The sequence below is a fragment of the Dermacentor silvarum genome, chromosome 8 (assembly GCF_013339745.2).
Source record: "Dermacentor silvarum isolate Dsil-2018 chromosome 8, BIME_Dsil_1.4, whole genome shotgun sequence".
Lineage (NCBI taxonomy): Eukaryota > Metazoa > Arthropoda > Arachnida > Ixodida > Ixodidae > Dermacentor > Dermacentor silvarum.
The window spans coordinates 8961954-8978929 of NC_051161.1; the positions used below are offsets into that span (position 1 = coordinate 8961954).

The 16976-nt window shown below is 46.3% G+C and overlaps 1 pseudogene; it reads left to right on the forward strand.

Moving 5' to 3' along the window:
- LOC119460600 (cytochrome P450 2J4-like) overlaps positions 1–13706 on the forward strand; it is a 93935-nt pseudogene extending 80229 nt beyond the window's left edge.
- The last annotated feature ends 3270 nt before the right edge of the window (positions 13707–16976 follow it).

Sequence of the window (16976 nt, forward strand, 5' to 3'; positions counted from 1 at the left end):
ATCGGCAGGCGTCTTTCACTTACGTACTCTCACTGCAGGACTGATTGTGCTGAATGGACCACTATGGAAAGAGCAGCGTCGGTTTTCGCTGAAGCTCTTCAAGAACCTTGGCATCGCAACGCAAGCCATGGAGAAACACATACACGTAAGGTGGAAATAAGCAGCGCCGTTTCAAACATGAGTCTAAAAGGTTTTCACGATCCACAAGCAGAGTAGCCTTCGTCTGGCTTGGAATATTCACAGTGGCACTTACTCAATTCTAACGCCGTAAGCGCAGATATTATGGAGCAAACTTAGCGAACGCCATCGTGTGACGCGACGTTTCCCATTGACGTCAATGTATACTTTTTGGCTTCATAGTTATACACTTCATTGTTTGTTTTGTTGTTTTGTTGTTTTGTTGTTTGTTGTTTGTTTTGTTGTTTGTTTTGTTGTTTGTTTTGTTGTTTTGTTGTTTGTTTTGTGTGTTTTGTTGTTTTGTTGTTTGTTTTGTTGTTTGTTTTGTTGTTTGTTGTTTTGGTTGTTGTTTGTTTGTTGTTTGCTTGCTTGCTTGCTTGCTTGCTTGCTTGCTTTGTTTGTTTGTGGCGTGCCTCCTGTGTTCTGCCATAGTCATTTTGTTATTTGTAGTTCGCATATGGTTACCGCATGAAGGACTAGAGTGGAGAAATTAAATTCAATGGCACGTGCCCACTTCGTATAGTTGTTGCAGCAGGGACTCGTACAACTTATGCATAAGCCAAAACACGTATTTGCCAGGTCGATTGGTCCATAGCCTGGCTGTTTTTAAGTGACGGCAGCTACTGAATGAGAATTAGTAAAGCACAGCTGGCTTATTTCTGTATGCAGGATTCGAGACGAAATGCAAGAATAAGGCCGCGGATCTTCTGAGCATTCTTCAGTGCCCTAAGTTATGCGGCCGTCGGCGCGGCAAAGTTTTGAAGAAGTTTATTCTCCCTAGCTCCTGTCGGTGATAAATAATCGGACACACTCGAGTCCTGCTGCGCCAGTCTTGCTGAGAGTTATTCTTATCATGCCCAGAGGGAAGAACGTCCGGCCTGAGCCCATATATGTTCTTACGCACCTAACGCAACGTAAAGTATGCGCAATCATTGCAGGAGGAGCTGTCGTATCTCCTTCGCGAGGTGGAGTCAGTCAAAAGCGGCCGCATCGTGCCCACGTCCGTGCTGACGCCCAGCACATCCAACATCATCTCAGCTCTGGTGTTCGGCCGCCGGTTCGAGTACGACGATCCCGAGCGCGTCTACCTAGACAAGCTGATCGAGGTCATTCCAGCGCTGGCAGCCCAGGTGTCGGCCATCAACTTCTTTCCCTGGCTTCGCAAGCTGTTCGTCTTCTTCCGCATGGGCGCCTGCGAGCAGCTAAGGGACGCGCTGGTCCGCAGGGAAGATTTTGCCGAGTGAGTGCCCAGTGCTGTAGGGTTCCATTTTTCTGCACCATGCCTGCTTTGCAGAGAAATACATTCTGTGTTTATAAGACACACCCGCGCGTGCAGCCGGCAATGCGTGTCATACACACTTTGGCCGTGCACTGTCGTTTATAACGGAGAGAGAGAGAGAGAGAGGGGGGGGGGGGGGGGCTATTTACAGGAAAATGCAGAGGCGTGGGCCTGAGTTTTCACGGATTGCTGCTGCACGAGTTATCACGAACAGCTGCCTTTCCCGTAACTCTGATGCCTCCATAGCATTGTTGCAAAAAACACTTCGTAGGTCACTTTATTTTAACACGCTCGTACGTTTGCAGACTACGCACGCAATCTACAATGGTCCACAACAGCATTATACATGTGACGGTCCATTAGTAGACTAGGGTAGAAAGAGATGAGGACGAGGATTAAAAAGATGGTGTTCGTGTCGCCATGTTGTCTTCAGGCCTCTATCCTCACATACATACCATTAGATTAGCGCATAAGCATTTCCGTAGCAGTATATATATTTCTTTTTTTTTTTACTTTACTTTGGGAGCAGTGCACAAGACGTGATATTTGTGAGCAAAGCCTTAATAGGGACATATATGCATATCTTTATACCAATTCAAACATCAGTGATCTTTTGCGCCTGATACAGATGCAGAGACGCACCTGGCAGGAATGAACACATGAGCGCGCGTGATGAAATCCTGCATTTCTCATGAAGGAATGCATTTGCATCTGCATGCCTCCGCAGAACAAGGCGAGCTTGGCTACCTTAACACCTCGCGCTTTCCTCTCCGTTTCAGCTCCAAGATCGACTTCCACCAGGACACATATCAGGACGGCTTGGTGCGGGACTACATCGACGGCTTTCTCAGCGAAATGAAGCAGCAGGATGAAGGAAGCAAGACGTTCACGCGTATGTACATTACCCTAGTGGCACTTTGCACCTTGTGCAAACAAAGCATATACCACGACTCACGACTAAATAAAACAACAAATTACCGCATTTCTTGTTTTCATATAAGGAGTGGACTTAGAGGAGGTTGTCATAGTGAGCGACACTACGTTTACTAGCAACGGGACAATTCAATCTTAATTTTATTGCGTTTAAGGCATTTATGATTTTATTAAAACACCTGTCCCCTGTATCATTTTACTTTGGTTTTGTTTTGCTCATTTCCTGTAAGTATGGTGTTCTCTGTTTGTCTTCGGGAGTGCAGATACCGTCTAGTCTGTTAGGTGGATATTTGTCTGAATCCATCCAGTGTTGATTATGCCGAAATAAAAATAATTCATCGATTGCTTTTACTGTGCGATTGCCAAAAATAAAGGAAAGAAATTATGAACGTGCGCCACGCTACAGCGTCGATGTACACATCTTGCTGAGTATGCCTGAATGGGCACTCTTTGTAACAATTGGCGTTGAACTATTTACGCGCAGGCAGCTGGTAAACAGCTTGCAAACTGCAGTAAAATTTTGTTTTAACGATTTCGACGTACATGACGATTCGCTTAAGTGTAATTAGCAGCAGTTTTAGATGTATACTTATACATTACACATTTCAGAAGGCAAACTCGTCCAGCGAAGGAGAGACAACAAAAAGTTTGTTCGCTTCTCCATTGACGTTGTTCCTAGTTAAAATCCTTGTGCAGTTAGTTTTTTTTTAATTACTCCCCGACAACTGAAATGGTGCAGCCGGCAGCGTGCTGCTTCCTTACTCGTGCACCTATGTAGTTAAGCCTATCTCTAAATATACCTGCGTTATGGGGCACACTGCCGCCTAAACGCTGACTATGGAGTTGCTGAAACCGGTTCCCGATAGGACCTTACTTGCGCAAGAACTGCATGTTTCAGGCCCCACTATAGGTAACGCCATGTATCCTTCCGTCGCTTCGCAGGCAATTTGCTCAAAGGCAACGTGGCATCCTTCTTCGGCGCCGGCAGCGAGACGGTGCGCGCCGCCATCGAGTGGTTGCTGCTCATAAGCGCCATGAAGCCGGAGCTGCAGCGCCGCATTCACGCCGAGATCGACGCCGTGCTCGCGAGTGGCGAAAACTCGCACATATCCTGGAGCGACCGCTGCCGGATGCCGTACACAGCAGGCCTTCATATGGGAGACGATGCGATGCAAGCCAGTCAACCCACTCAGCCTGATGCGATAGTCAGTATCTCAACATTCGGCGCAGTTTTATTGCGATAGCAATTATATGGACACTTAAACTGGATTTCTGCCGTCGGCGTCGCCGTCACCGTCGCCGTGAGGTTCCGTATAGATAACATCATCGCCGCGCGCCGTATGCCCGAACGGTAGCGTGCGGGGGACGCGCGCTATCACGGAGAGCGAACGCACGGCGGAAAGCAAACGCGACCGTCGCGCGTGGGGGTATGGGAGGGAGGGAGGAGGGGCGACGCTGCGCTCCGGCACCTAAGGCCTATCTTGCAACCGGGCGCAAGGGGAACTTCCCACTCAATCTCCCACGCGCAAGCAAGGAAGCGGGACGGAAGCGCCGGAGGGAGCGCGGGGGGGGGGGGGGGGGGGGGGGGGAGCGCACTTTTACTCTGCCAACAACCGCGCTCGTCGCTCGCTGGCCGCACTGTCTCTTATCTCCACACGGCTCTGACCTTTTCTATGCGCTGTGCATTCGCCGCTCAGTTTCCGTTGAAGCGATAGACCGCACGTACCTTCGCCCGCTGCGGCGTATGCGCTTGCTGCCAGCGTTTTGGCAGTCGTTGTCTGCAGTAATTCAGTGGTATCTATTTATGTTTGCGTGTGCGCGCTCACACCACGCTTGTTCATTCAGTTAGTAATAGTCGGGCCACATTTTCCAACGCACGCTACACATGCAATGCTGCCCGGATCGGCAGTGCAGCGCTACAGATGTGTCCCTTCGCACGCGCTGCCCACGGGAAGCGCTTCTCATCAACACCACCGTTTCACACACGCCTTCTCGTGGTCATCGAGTCTCTCTTCATGTCGGTCTACTTACGCCGCAGCACACCTGCTTACTTAATCAGCTCATGTTTACTACAATTCATATTGCTACCAAAGCCGCTCACCTTACTTCGTGTCACATTGCTGTGTTGCTATCGCATTCATTGCTTCGACCTTAGGGCGAAACTGTGACATTTTTTCTATGCGCTGACCATGACACGTCATCGAGGAAATGAAATGTCCACTCACCTTCTATGGAAGATCAGGGCTGAATGTCGACAGTCAGCGCAGTGCTTCTCCCTCTGTTCATGTTCAGCCCGTCTTGCGCGCGATAAGTTCAATGTCGTTGGTGTTGTCGTTTTGCTTGCTTGCTTGATCCTCATCCGAGGCGCTAACTCACTACGGGGGATTGGCCAAGAAGCCGGCGGTTAAAGAGAAGAGCGAGAAGGAAAAAATAAATCCTAGACGAAAAAATAAATCAGGGTGAAGTATAACGTTTATGGGATAATTTGGAAAGAGATTTACAGGTCAGAGACAGAATTCAAATAATTGTATATAAACAGCAAAACATTTTGGTGGTATTAGAATAATTTCGAAACAACAATTAGCGATTTAATGAGTTATCCAATTATTTATTTCAAGAATTAACAGGGTAGTCTTTTTTTGTGTCACAGATATAGTCCCAGGGGGCCACGCAGATGTTCCTGGGGCTAAAGCCCAATGAAGAAGACCCGAAGGAGAGGATAGTTCGAGTAGTTAGAGAAATACCCAATTTCCGGAATGAAAATTCGAATTTCTTCCTCTGATTCCTAAAGCGACGGCATGATAATAGAAAGTGATCAATGTTTTCGGTTTCCTGGCAGGAACACGAAAATTAAATTTAAATTAAATTTTTACCTGTATAGGTAAAAATTTAATGGTGGGATTCGGCAGCGTTGTTATGGAGATTTCTAATTTACGTGTGGGGCACCATTTATTGTCCCACGAAAAGGACAAATGATTAAATTACGAGGTTTGGATTTTCAGTTTTGTAGAATCTTGAAATAGGGAAAATTTTCTAAACGTAGCCGCAGTGACATAAGCTGAACTAGGCATGACAGACATAACTGGTCCATCAAGAGATATCCGCGCAAGTGTGTCAGCCATTTCATTTAAGAATATGCCATGATGGCCTGGAACCCATACCAATCGTACCAAACGTAAGTTAGGAGGGGTTAACAATTTAAATGTATTGGCTACAGTAGTGTCTGCAGATGAAATGAGTGATGTGCATACTGACAATGAATCAGTCGCTATAACCACTGTTGAGTAATTTGAAGGAAGTTTCTGCAGAGCTAAGATAATCGCTGCTCGTTCAGCCAAAAATATGGGTGTGAAATTGGGAAATCCGGAAGGCGTAATGCATAAGACCAGGATAGTGACTCGGAGAAAATACCCACATCCGTTTTCTCTTCATTCATTGACGCGTCAGTCGTGATCACATTATCTATTCCTAGTTGCGTTAAATGATCTTGTAACATCCCGTTTAAGTATGTAGTGGGCAGGAGTTTGGCATTGATGGAAATATATCGTCAAATTCTATCGTTATATTAGGCAAGGGTTTGTCTGGGCAAACGATCTCGCGTACATTAACATTTAATGGATCGAGCTCAGCTTGTACAAACAAAACTTGAGGTCGAAGTAGGCGGGACCAATGCTCATCGAAAAATGTCCTCATTTCACTAATAAGTACAAATTGTGATCGTCTCAAAGAAGATGCATAAATGCTTAAATATGTTTTTACTGTTAGAATGCGGAATCTGCAGGGAAGAGTAGGCAGTCGTGCTTCTTGTTATAAAATATTGTTAGCAACAAATTTTGACAAACCGAGACAATTCCGAATAGCCTCCCGCTCTAGAAGAACCAGGGGGTTAATTTTGTACGCTGGCCCACCAGAGAATAGCACGCACCCAAATTTCAATATCGGACGAACGTACATGCGATAAATCATCATCATAAAGTGTCTCTGCGTAGCCCAGAGCGATGTCGGCCAAGTTTGCTTATCATGCCAACAGCGCGTGTCGCCCTAGATTTAACATGGTCAATGTGATTTCGCCAGCTCAGGTTTGTGTCGTATATTGCACCGAGATATTTGATAAAGTCAACTTGCGGAATAATTTCCTGATGATATTGGAGAGAGATATTAACTAGTATATTCAATGGAAACACAATCAAGGCGCTTTTGTTAACATTGAGCGACATTGGAATATTTGCAAACCAGGCTTCAAGTGTTCCCAAGTATGACTGCAGTGTACTCTGTAATGAGTGAATATCACTCGCAGACGCGAGTGATATTCACTATTTAGATAAATTCACTCATCAAGTAAATTTTTTTAATTATTTTTAAATTTTGCATAGTCCACGAATGTATGCGCATGTTTATTTAAAGAAATGAGGGGGTTGTTAATATTCAGAACAATCGGGCGGTGGTCACTACTAGTGGCGGCATCAACCACAGTATAAAAAGAAATGGAAATGCCTGAGCTAGCAAATATCAAATCTAGGACAGATCGTGACTGCGAACGCACGAAAGTGGCAACTTTAGCATTGAAACATGTAAAATTGTTAACATTAGTCCAATCCCACAAACGTTTTCCAGATGAGTCCGTGCGGAAGCCCCATGACACATGATGTTGTTGTCGTCGTCGTTGTCGTCGTCGTCGTTGTTTTGTCAATTGTTAACTCGCCCGAGTTTCTACGCACGACTGTCGCGAGATTCAAAAGCGCTATCGGGAATATGACTCAGTTTATGGAGCAGAGTTCTCTACAGAGAGTTAATTTGTTTATTTCTTATTTAATTTGTAGTGTTTCACATGCCAACACCACAATATGATTATGAGGCACGTCGTAGTAGGGGGACAACGGATTAATTTTGACCACATGTGGTTCTTCAACGAGCACCCAATGTACGGTACGCGGGCGTTGGTACGGGACGGGGTTTGGTAAACCTTCAACCGCGTCTGCTTGGAGCTCGAACCCGGTTGACTATCGGTGAGGGTCCGACAGGGAAGACGAGGCGACGTAAAAACAAATAACACAAGTTTAATGCATAGTTACGGGTGAACGGTGTGCTCCATTGAAAACATACAAGAAACGTTCAGCGTGCATGCTCCTGCACGCTAGGGCAAAGCAAAAGTGCTCTTCACGTGGCAGCTTGCTGGCTTTCTTATACCCTCCACCATCCGGGCATTCTCCTTATCTCGTGCCCTCACTGCAGAGGGCCTTGTTAGGACACGTTAGGGCAAACCAGGCGAAGTAGTGAGGGTTGGTTGCCGTAGCAGGGGTTGGTGGTCGTGCCGGGGTGTACGGCCCCAGCGGGGGTGAGTTGCCCCAAGCGGGAGTGAACTGGTCGCAAGGCGGCACGGCAGGTTTCGCACATTCCTCGGACCCACGCGACGGACACGTCTGTTCATGCTGACGAGCGAGGTCGTTAGGCACGCCGTTTCCCATGCGTTTGCATTTGTTCTGCAGCATGGCCACTCAAAGTGAATCGTAACAGCGTTCTTGCATTTCGCCCCCATCGAAATGTGGCCGCCGCTGCTGGGATTTGATCGCGCGCTCCCTTGGGCTTAGCATCGCAACGCCAAAGCCTCTACGCCGCCAACGCATTTTACCTGTTATTCAGCATGCTTGGATATAAAATTTCCGTTCGCAATTTCTTCAAACGGAAACCTCAAGTATACGACACATTAGCACAGTCATTTGATAAGTACTTGTGCCAGTAAAGCGAGCATTCTAGTCGTGGTTGCGGAAACCACGTATCATGTGCATGTTCCTTCCGCATGCAGCCGACGGTGTTCCGTTTCGCGTGTCGTCTATTCATTACGTTTTCATTTCTTGGGCGCAGTGCCGCCACAGACGTGAAGGTGGGCAAGTACGTCATCCCTCGTGGCAGCGTCGTCATCGGGTCACTCTGGTCCATCTTCTACGACCCCGCCTACTGGGGCGATCCGGAAGTCTTTAGACCAGAGCGCTTCCTCGCCAACGACGGCACACGACCGCAGAAACCGGAGAGATTCATCCCATTCTCCTACGGTAAATACTCTTCGGTTTCCTATTGCGTACTTGCCTTCGCTACGATGTACAACGCCTCTCTCTGGGGACAACTTTAAGCCGACTGGACTCGAGACCATTCTCTGAGTCAAATATATTCGGACCGTGGCTACACCCGTCACTGGCACAAAAGCGATTCGTGCACTAGTTGATTACTTGAAGTGCACCGGTATAAGAGACCGCTTATGCTGCTCCTGTACATCCGCCCACGTGCACTCAGTGCTCACTCTCTTCCTCTTTCTATTCCCCCTTTCACTAACCCTCAGTGTAGGGCAGCAAACCGGACGCTCGTCTGGTTGACCTCCTTGTCTTTCCTCCCCTTGCTCTCTCTCTCTCTCTTCAGTTTGGGTTATATGTGGTGAATGTCTCACAAGCGAAAGCGAAAAGCTAATCAATTCGTCATTAATCGTAAACGTATATGACCATTCTCAAGGCTTTCATTCCAACTATCCTTTTTCTTTTTTATTTAGATGAAAATAAATAGAACAGCTGCCACTGTTTGCTAGCCACGGATGCGCGTTTTTACTTGGCTAATAATGTAAGATAAAGAATGTTAACAAATGTGTCACCAAGTTCTTGAAAGCACGTCGTTACTAAAACGTAACCCCGTCACCAAACTTTTTTCAGCGCACCAGTATCCAAAAAACATTTACGGCTGTCTGTATTTTTATCTAAGTCAATGCGAAGCATTTTCCCCTGCACGTGGCGCAAAGCCCCAACGGACTCACGTCCTTCCTGGAAACGCTCACATGAGGACCGCCACATGCGCGGGCCGCAACACCTTGACGGAGTACGCGCGCGCATCGGCGACAAACTCTGCGGCCTTGGACAGCATCGTGTTTGACCGCGGCTCCGACTAGGCAAAATAAAATGATTCGCATGTTAAAAAAATTTCATCGCAGCTAATGCATCAGTCTTCGAATTGAGTTTACGCTTACACGCACGACAAGCACTTTGCTCGCATAAATTCCAAACAAGAGTCACGAATCAGCGAGGAAATCTAGCTTTTCGTGATTTCCGTGTTCAATAACCTCTGCGGTCTGCTGTATATGTCGGCATCCCACTTATTCAAAGACGCGCCGTACTGCTAAACTATCAATACTTGCCTGGCTGCACTATACGCTGCCTGGCATTTCGCGACTGCCAACTCATTTTACTTGCTGCCATAGCCTTCATTGATTGGTGCTCATAGAATTCTATCGGCATGAGGTCGAATAAAAAGGCACGCGCGCCTTAAGCATAGATCTTACTGATACGCCCTCGTAAAGTGGTGTAATCACTGGCGATATAGAAACATGGATTTCTGAAAACACTGAGGCCACGTTAGTAGTGGCTCACAACCTAAGCAATGCCGCCTTTTCCTCAGCGTGTTGCTATGTTTTGCAAAGTCAGTGACTGGGTTACTGCAGATTTAATTTTACAGTGTGAATGAAAATAATGTATAAGTGCAGCCTCTTACCCCTACAGCCGGTGGCAAAAAAAAAAAAAGACAGCGTGCCTCGATGGTGATTTTAAACAATTCATAGCTACTTTCTTATACACTACTTTCACTCTTTCAGTTTGTCACTTTTTAATCGTGTTTCATTGCGACTTTATAACACGCATCTTGTCGCAGGCAAGCGGGCGTGCCCAGGAGAGGTGATCGCCAACATGGAGACGTTTATCTACTTCACCACCATTCTCCAGCATTTCACTGTAGAGGCGCCACCCGATGGTCCAAACCTTGTGCTCGATGAAGTACTCGGCATCTCACTTCGACCAAAGCCCCAAGAACTTCTCTTCCGACCACGAGAAGTGCACGTTTGAGTGGACATTTAGTCATAAAAAACAACCTTCAGTTGAGCTTTGCTACTTCAAGAGTGTCTCGCACTTAGCTGAAGGTGTGAAAAAATGCCAACCTTTGCTTTTTTTTTTTTTGTACCTGTTGCCAACAACCATACCAAACGTACTAGTTCGCCCCACATGGTGTTTGGTGACAACGCGTGTCTAGAAGAGTGACTGCATGACAGATAACGGTGCAGTCAACGTTACCATGTTAATTGTAACATGGTATTTGCTTTTTGATTATCATCCCTCGTAGTCCAAACCATTATATTACGCCCACAGCATTATTTACCAGTCACACATAGCCCACTATACCATATAAATGTTTTTCGTAACTGTACACTTCTGCCTATTCTCGCACTTATGCTTTTTGTTGCCACCCTAAGAGCAATGTGTGGTGACAAAGGCGAGGTCACTCCGCTTCGCATTTTGGCCATTTCTTGGCGCAGATAGAGCACGAGGGCGTTCTGACAACAGAATGGCCGGATAGATTAGGGTAGCAAACGGGTCCCGGTAAACTCCCCTGCCATTTCTTCTCTCCCTACTGCGACAGCTGCCAGCCTCTTTTCTGCTGATTTAATTTATTACCACACTGTGCCCGATGTCAGCGTCCACAAAATACGTTTAGTTTTATGCTAACAACTAAAAAACCCGCATCTCCAAACTTGGTATTCGAAAATAGTATCTCATAGTACACAACCTATGTACAATAATACGAGGGCACAGAAAAAAAAAATTCCGGGTAGCTTGCACTAGTGGCGCAAGGCTAAAGACACAGCGGAGCTGATCGGTATCGTTCGTTCTCGGCTTCTCTCACGTCGGGATCTTCTCGGAGCCGACGCTTTTCTCCCGTTACCTAGCATTCTCTCGCTGGACGTACTCGGGGTCTCCGGCTCGCCGTCGTCGTTTTGTAGCGGCTTCTTCGGCAAACCGTGCTGGGTCCAATCGGCCTCGACGCTGGCGGTCTCGCTTAGCAGTGCGCCGCGATTCTTGGTAAGCGGCTTCTTCCTCGGCAGTGCGAACCTTCCCTGGTCTCCCCATGTCTACGTCTGGCGCGCCGCCGCCCGCACCGGCTTTCATATGAAACGAAGGAGCGCATGCACAGTTGGCCGTGACGTCACGTCTGACTCGCAGCGCATGCGCAGTAGTGCGCAGCTGGTGGCGAAGTCGTAGGGGAAGTAGGGCGAAAGCTATGCACAGTGTACGGGCGGCGAGCGTAGACGCGCCGGGATGACATTACGGCGCATGCGCAGTAGCGTGCGGCTGGCGGGAGCTCGGCGAAGCCGTGTCTGTGTCGGGCAAAGCGAGCGCGCACATGCGCTGGCGATTACTGGGTAACGCGAGGTGATGTCATAGCTCGGCACAGTTTTTAGCGCATGACTAACGGAGTTATAGATAGCTTAAACAGCTTCGCTGTTAAAAAAATAGGGGGGGGGGGGGGGGGGGGGTCCTAATGACTGTGCTAAAATTCAGCACACAGTGTATATGGTAGGCTTCCGAGGATTCCAGACATCCTTTCAGGGCATGCATATCAGTCCGTTGGGTCTAGTATTAGTAGCAACGTTAACTATGCTTACCAGAGTTGACTCTCCATTTTTCCTTCGACCCCTGGCGTCCAACATTATGTTCACCATTATATTCCTTCACACATTCCATTTTCCCTCTTTTACTCTCTCTAGGCTCTTTCAGCTTCCGATTAAAGCATATCGACGCATATATTAACATTACCAGACGTTGTATACATTCAAAACGATCACGTTTTGTTCATGCAGTGCGAAAAAGAAATAATGAAACATTGTTTCACAACAATTATCTTATATCATGCATGATTTGTTAATTGTTAGCCGCACGTGTGTGGTATGCTGCTGTATGTATTAAAGATGACAGGAAGTTTTGCCTTGAATTGTGTAACTTCGTCGAGAACGCATTCGAACCACAAGTATTAGAATGTATAGCCCCATTTAAAGCATCTGTCTATGTGAGTATACGTGGCCATAAAAACTGTTCTAGTAGATACAACGTCACTTGCTACGTCCGAGACCGCGCTTTTCTTCGCTGTGTCCGACGTCCTTTTGGCGTATTTTTGTCTCCAACGTGAAAGCGCGCGACTGTAGCGCATCCTGTCACATACGAGCAATTGACGGTTTGTTTCTTTGCTTAAGACGGGAAATATTTTTTTTTCTCCTGCACTTAAATGAATGCCTCGAGGAGCCCAAGACCTAGTACCGCCGTCTTGCATGCTATCAATATGGCGCTATACAGGAAACTGCATATCAGAGAGCAGGTCATCTACCATTACTAGGCACGCATAGTAGCACTTGTTCCGTCGTTCAAGCGGCTACCTTAGCCATCTTATGTAGGAGTGTGCTGCACAGGAAGAGGCCAAAAAAGCAATCATTATCCACATAAGGCTACATTTGTCCAGAAATGGAGAAAAAAAAAAGAGGATAATTCTTTCACGGTGAAGCTTCGCATGCGTGGCCTTGACAGTGTTTTCGGTTCCTTGGCGTCACATTTACGGCAACCATGTCATACGGCGCACATGTTACTCACATTAGCGTTAAGATAGCTAGCTTTATAGGTGCGATTTCACACAACAAATACGTATTGCCCACTAAGACTAAACTGTTCAAATATTACGCATTTTTCTACTCCTACACAAATTACTGTTTTCTGGTTTGGGGTCATACCACACTGGCTAACATTTTAACACTTCAAGTATTACAGCAAAAGATGTTGCGAGTAATGATGATTCTGAAACGAGGCCAATTTGCTTGGACTACAAAGTCATACCTATGAGTCATATTGTAAGTTTTCTTGTTTTTATAAAAGACAAATAAATAATGGCACATTTCTGCCAATATATACCACTTCAACGTTATAAAAAACCCTATACAACTAGGAAACTTGATACTTTTATATTACCAAAGTGTCATACAAATTATGGTTTCGCGATTACCGCCGAAATTGTTAAAAGCGTCGATCTGTGAGCACTTGCTAACTCTCCTTTTCTGCAATTCCTGGTTACTACTGTAAATAGTCTCTCCTAAGGTTTAGTACTTTCCTACCAATGCATCTTGTACATGTATAACTTTGCAAATACAGTTTAAGTAGTGCATATTTTTTTTTCGTCTTTATTTTCTTTTTTTTTTTTTTTGCTGTATATGTGTATTAGTTAATATGCTTTGTAACCAGTTAGGTTTATTAGTTAAATTGTGATTAATTGTAAAAAAATGTTTTGTTTTGGACATATTGTTTCGCAGTTTGTTGTGCATGCGCAACGATTGTTGTACATCCACCTGTATCACGCGCCGACACTGTCCGGCAAAACGAGGTGACGAGGATAGTCACGCGGTATTTAACACTTTTTTTTGGCCACCCTCGGTTGCCTCCCTGAAACTGAAATAAAAGATGAATTGAACTGACGTAGTCACCTCGCTTACCTCTTTCCTCCCCACGCAGGCCAAGTCGGCGCCCATTTTAATAAACTTATTGTGCTTTTCTCACCTACCAAGTTTTGCGGGTAAATTTTGCATCGGAAAGTCCACTCAAATGGTTTATAAGATAACCTCCAAAGAAGTGTGTTAACGAGCAGACGCGTTTTCTTAGTTTACTGGACTGCAGATGTTCACCCTTTTCTCGAGAAGCAAACGACGATCGAAGCATACAATTGGCTCAGCACAGAAGTTATTTCGACTGTTCTTTGCTTCCTCTTGATCTTTGTCTGTTTTCATAATTGGAATGTTCTCCGTCTGTCATTCGAGATTCATATCACTATTCACAGTCAGCAGCCATATATATACATGTACTGATGTGCACATAAATGAGTTGGGTTCAAACTGTATACGTCCCTTGTGTGGATGACCTCTTGATAACACCCGCGGACGAAAAATTCGGCAGAACCCATCTCACGATGACTGCCGACATCAATGCGATCAGCATTTGAGCAATGTAGCGACAAACCCTATTCCTAAAGACACATTTATTTACAATCTGTATAGTGGGGGGGTATACTAGGCTAAGAATTTGAATCGCATAATACAGCCATGCATCACGGCGCCATCAAAGACCATAACGCGTAAGGTTCATTAAACGCAGCCTCCCGACCACGGTCAGTTTTGTCCCGCTTGCACTGTGGAATTAGGGTTCGGCATATCTGTAATCAAACGAACTGCGGCGCGATTGCATGGTCATCTATTTCAGGCGTAAAGCTTTTAGTCATTGTCAGCTATAAAGAGCGGGCGTTCTCACATTTATCAGTATGACATGAGCCTGTCGAGTGCTCTCGCAGCAATTCGATAGAGGTTAGAAATATACTACTAATCACTCCCGCCCCGTGGGCATCCGTGGCGCATGCGCGCTAGAGCGTCGGGTTTTTGTGCTGTAGAAACTCGTGTGGCACGGGTTCGATTCCGCCCAGCACTGTAAATAGTTTCCTTTTCTTGATTTTCATTTAAATTGAAGGGTCGGGGAAAACGGTTAGGCAGTCACGGACACGGGGACAAGAAAGTGGGCGAGCATCTTAAGAATGCCAGTAGTATTTTAAAACGGGAGCTATTTCTACCGTGTAGAAGAAGATTTGGCAACACGTCCGCTAGAAAAAGAATTTAACGGATAGATCGATTTATTGATAAGGTTTAACTTTCCAAAGCAACACATAATCTTTGAAAACCGCAGTTATGCGGTGTACCGTATTAATTGCGACTGCTCGGAGTTCGTTTACATGCACTTAAAGCACGGCTGCGCGAGCTTACGTCCGCGTTTACACATCCCCGGCCACCCCGGGACACCTCTGTTCGCACTAGAACCAGTGCCAGTTTGCACTATGCCCAGTACAGCACAGGACAGCAGCTTCGTGTATATATATATATATATATATATATATATATATATATATATATATATCCACACATATATCCGCCTAGGTATATACCACTGATCTAGCAGCAGCCACGCCAGTCCGGGGACAGTAGGCAAAGAAAGATTCGCTTTAAAAATATTGCCCCGCTTTGTAAATGAAGCTTCTCCGAGGGTATGCATTAAATGCGAAATTGTGACAGCAGGCGTCCCCCCGCAAGTGATTGCCCCGAAGTGCAACCGCGCTCGTTCACTTTGCAGACTTACAAAGCGTCATCCGTTACCCCGGCGACAACTAACAAAGCGACCAAAGAACATTCCACACCGAAGGAGGAAATCGAACCCAGGACATCTGGACATCTTGATCACGAACTCAACACTCTGTGGACTAATAGCCCACATAGATATTGCAGGTCTGACCCATTTCTGTCCGAATCTGTGCGCCTATCCGCATTGTGTGCGTAATGCGGACACCTCGTATTCGAGGCTTATTGTATGTAGGGTGGCACCAAAATTTTGAAATACGCGATAGCCATGTAGCTGTACAGAAACAATGCAACGTTTGCCGTCGCTTGGAGCAAGTCATACTATTTTATTGCGATAGCAATTATATGGACACTCCAGACGCATTTATGCAGCCGCCGTGAGGTTCCGTATAAAGTCCAAGGGCAATAAAATCCTCGCCACGCGCAGTATGCTGTATGTGCAAGGGAAAGCGTGCGAGGGTGAGCCGGCGACCGCGGCTCAATTTAGCGCATGCAGGGGGAAGTAATTCCGGGGCGAAAGGAGGGAGGAGGGGTTCTACACCCGGGCGGGCACGCGCCCGCCCGGGCATCTTGAAAGTGATCTGCGTCGGGGCCACAGTCCGCCGTGCGCTGTGTTTTCGCAGCCTAGTTCGCCTTGTAGCTCGCTGCTGCCGCCGCGCTTCCTCACTCCAACGTTGTGACAGCGAGTTTCCGCGGTCATCGAGTGAGGTGTGGTCATGTTTGCTTGTTTGCGCGTGACATCATGCTTGTTAATTTAGTTGGTATACCTATGTTGACAAGTTTATACGACCGACAAAACTATTATCCTACTTCTTATAGCTGTCCACTAATTTGCTATCGCAATCGATGCTTCGCCTTTCGGGCATAACTGTGGCTTTTTGTGTGTTGCCTAATTATAGAATTAATTATTATAAATTAATCAAGTTCTCAAATATTATAATCAGAGCAAAAATTGTCAATCAGAAAATTGTACGCCATTGTGAAAATTATCGATCTATCTTTGTGTTGCTCTAAACGTGCGACATTAAAGTTTTTTTCCAAGCATGAATAAAGCCCGCAAAAGCACGCGAAAAGTGCCACGCGGCGCAATTTTCTGATTGATAATCTTGCTCTGATTATAATACTTGAGAAGTTAACTAATAATAACGATAGTAACGAAGTAATGTTAAAAACATTGGTTCTGTACAGCTACGTGGCCACTCACGTGTTTTCAAATTTTGGCACAAGTTACGCGGTGCGCCCTGTATATACTGTATATTGCATCGGGATCTGCACCTTTCTCTGCCTGTTTCCTCTTGCCCTAGCGAAGAGCAGCTCACCAGAGGCCCCCCTCTTCCGGTCGACGTCTTCTTATCTCTTACCCCCTCTCACTCTTTCTGCGAGAATATCTGTATTCAGGAATGGCTGTACGTTCCCTACAAGTTGCCCCCCCAAATCGCGCCGACCAAATCCACACCGCTTTGAACGGTCTCGTTAACGGTGCGTGAAGTCTCACAAAAACTGCTCAGTTGACTGCAAACAAGACTCCAGCTAGCCTCTCCTTACTTTCCTCCCTAGATCACGAGACTCGTG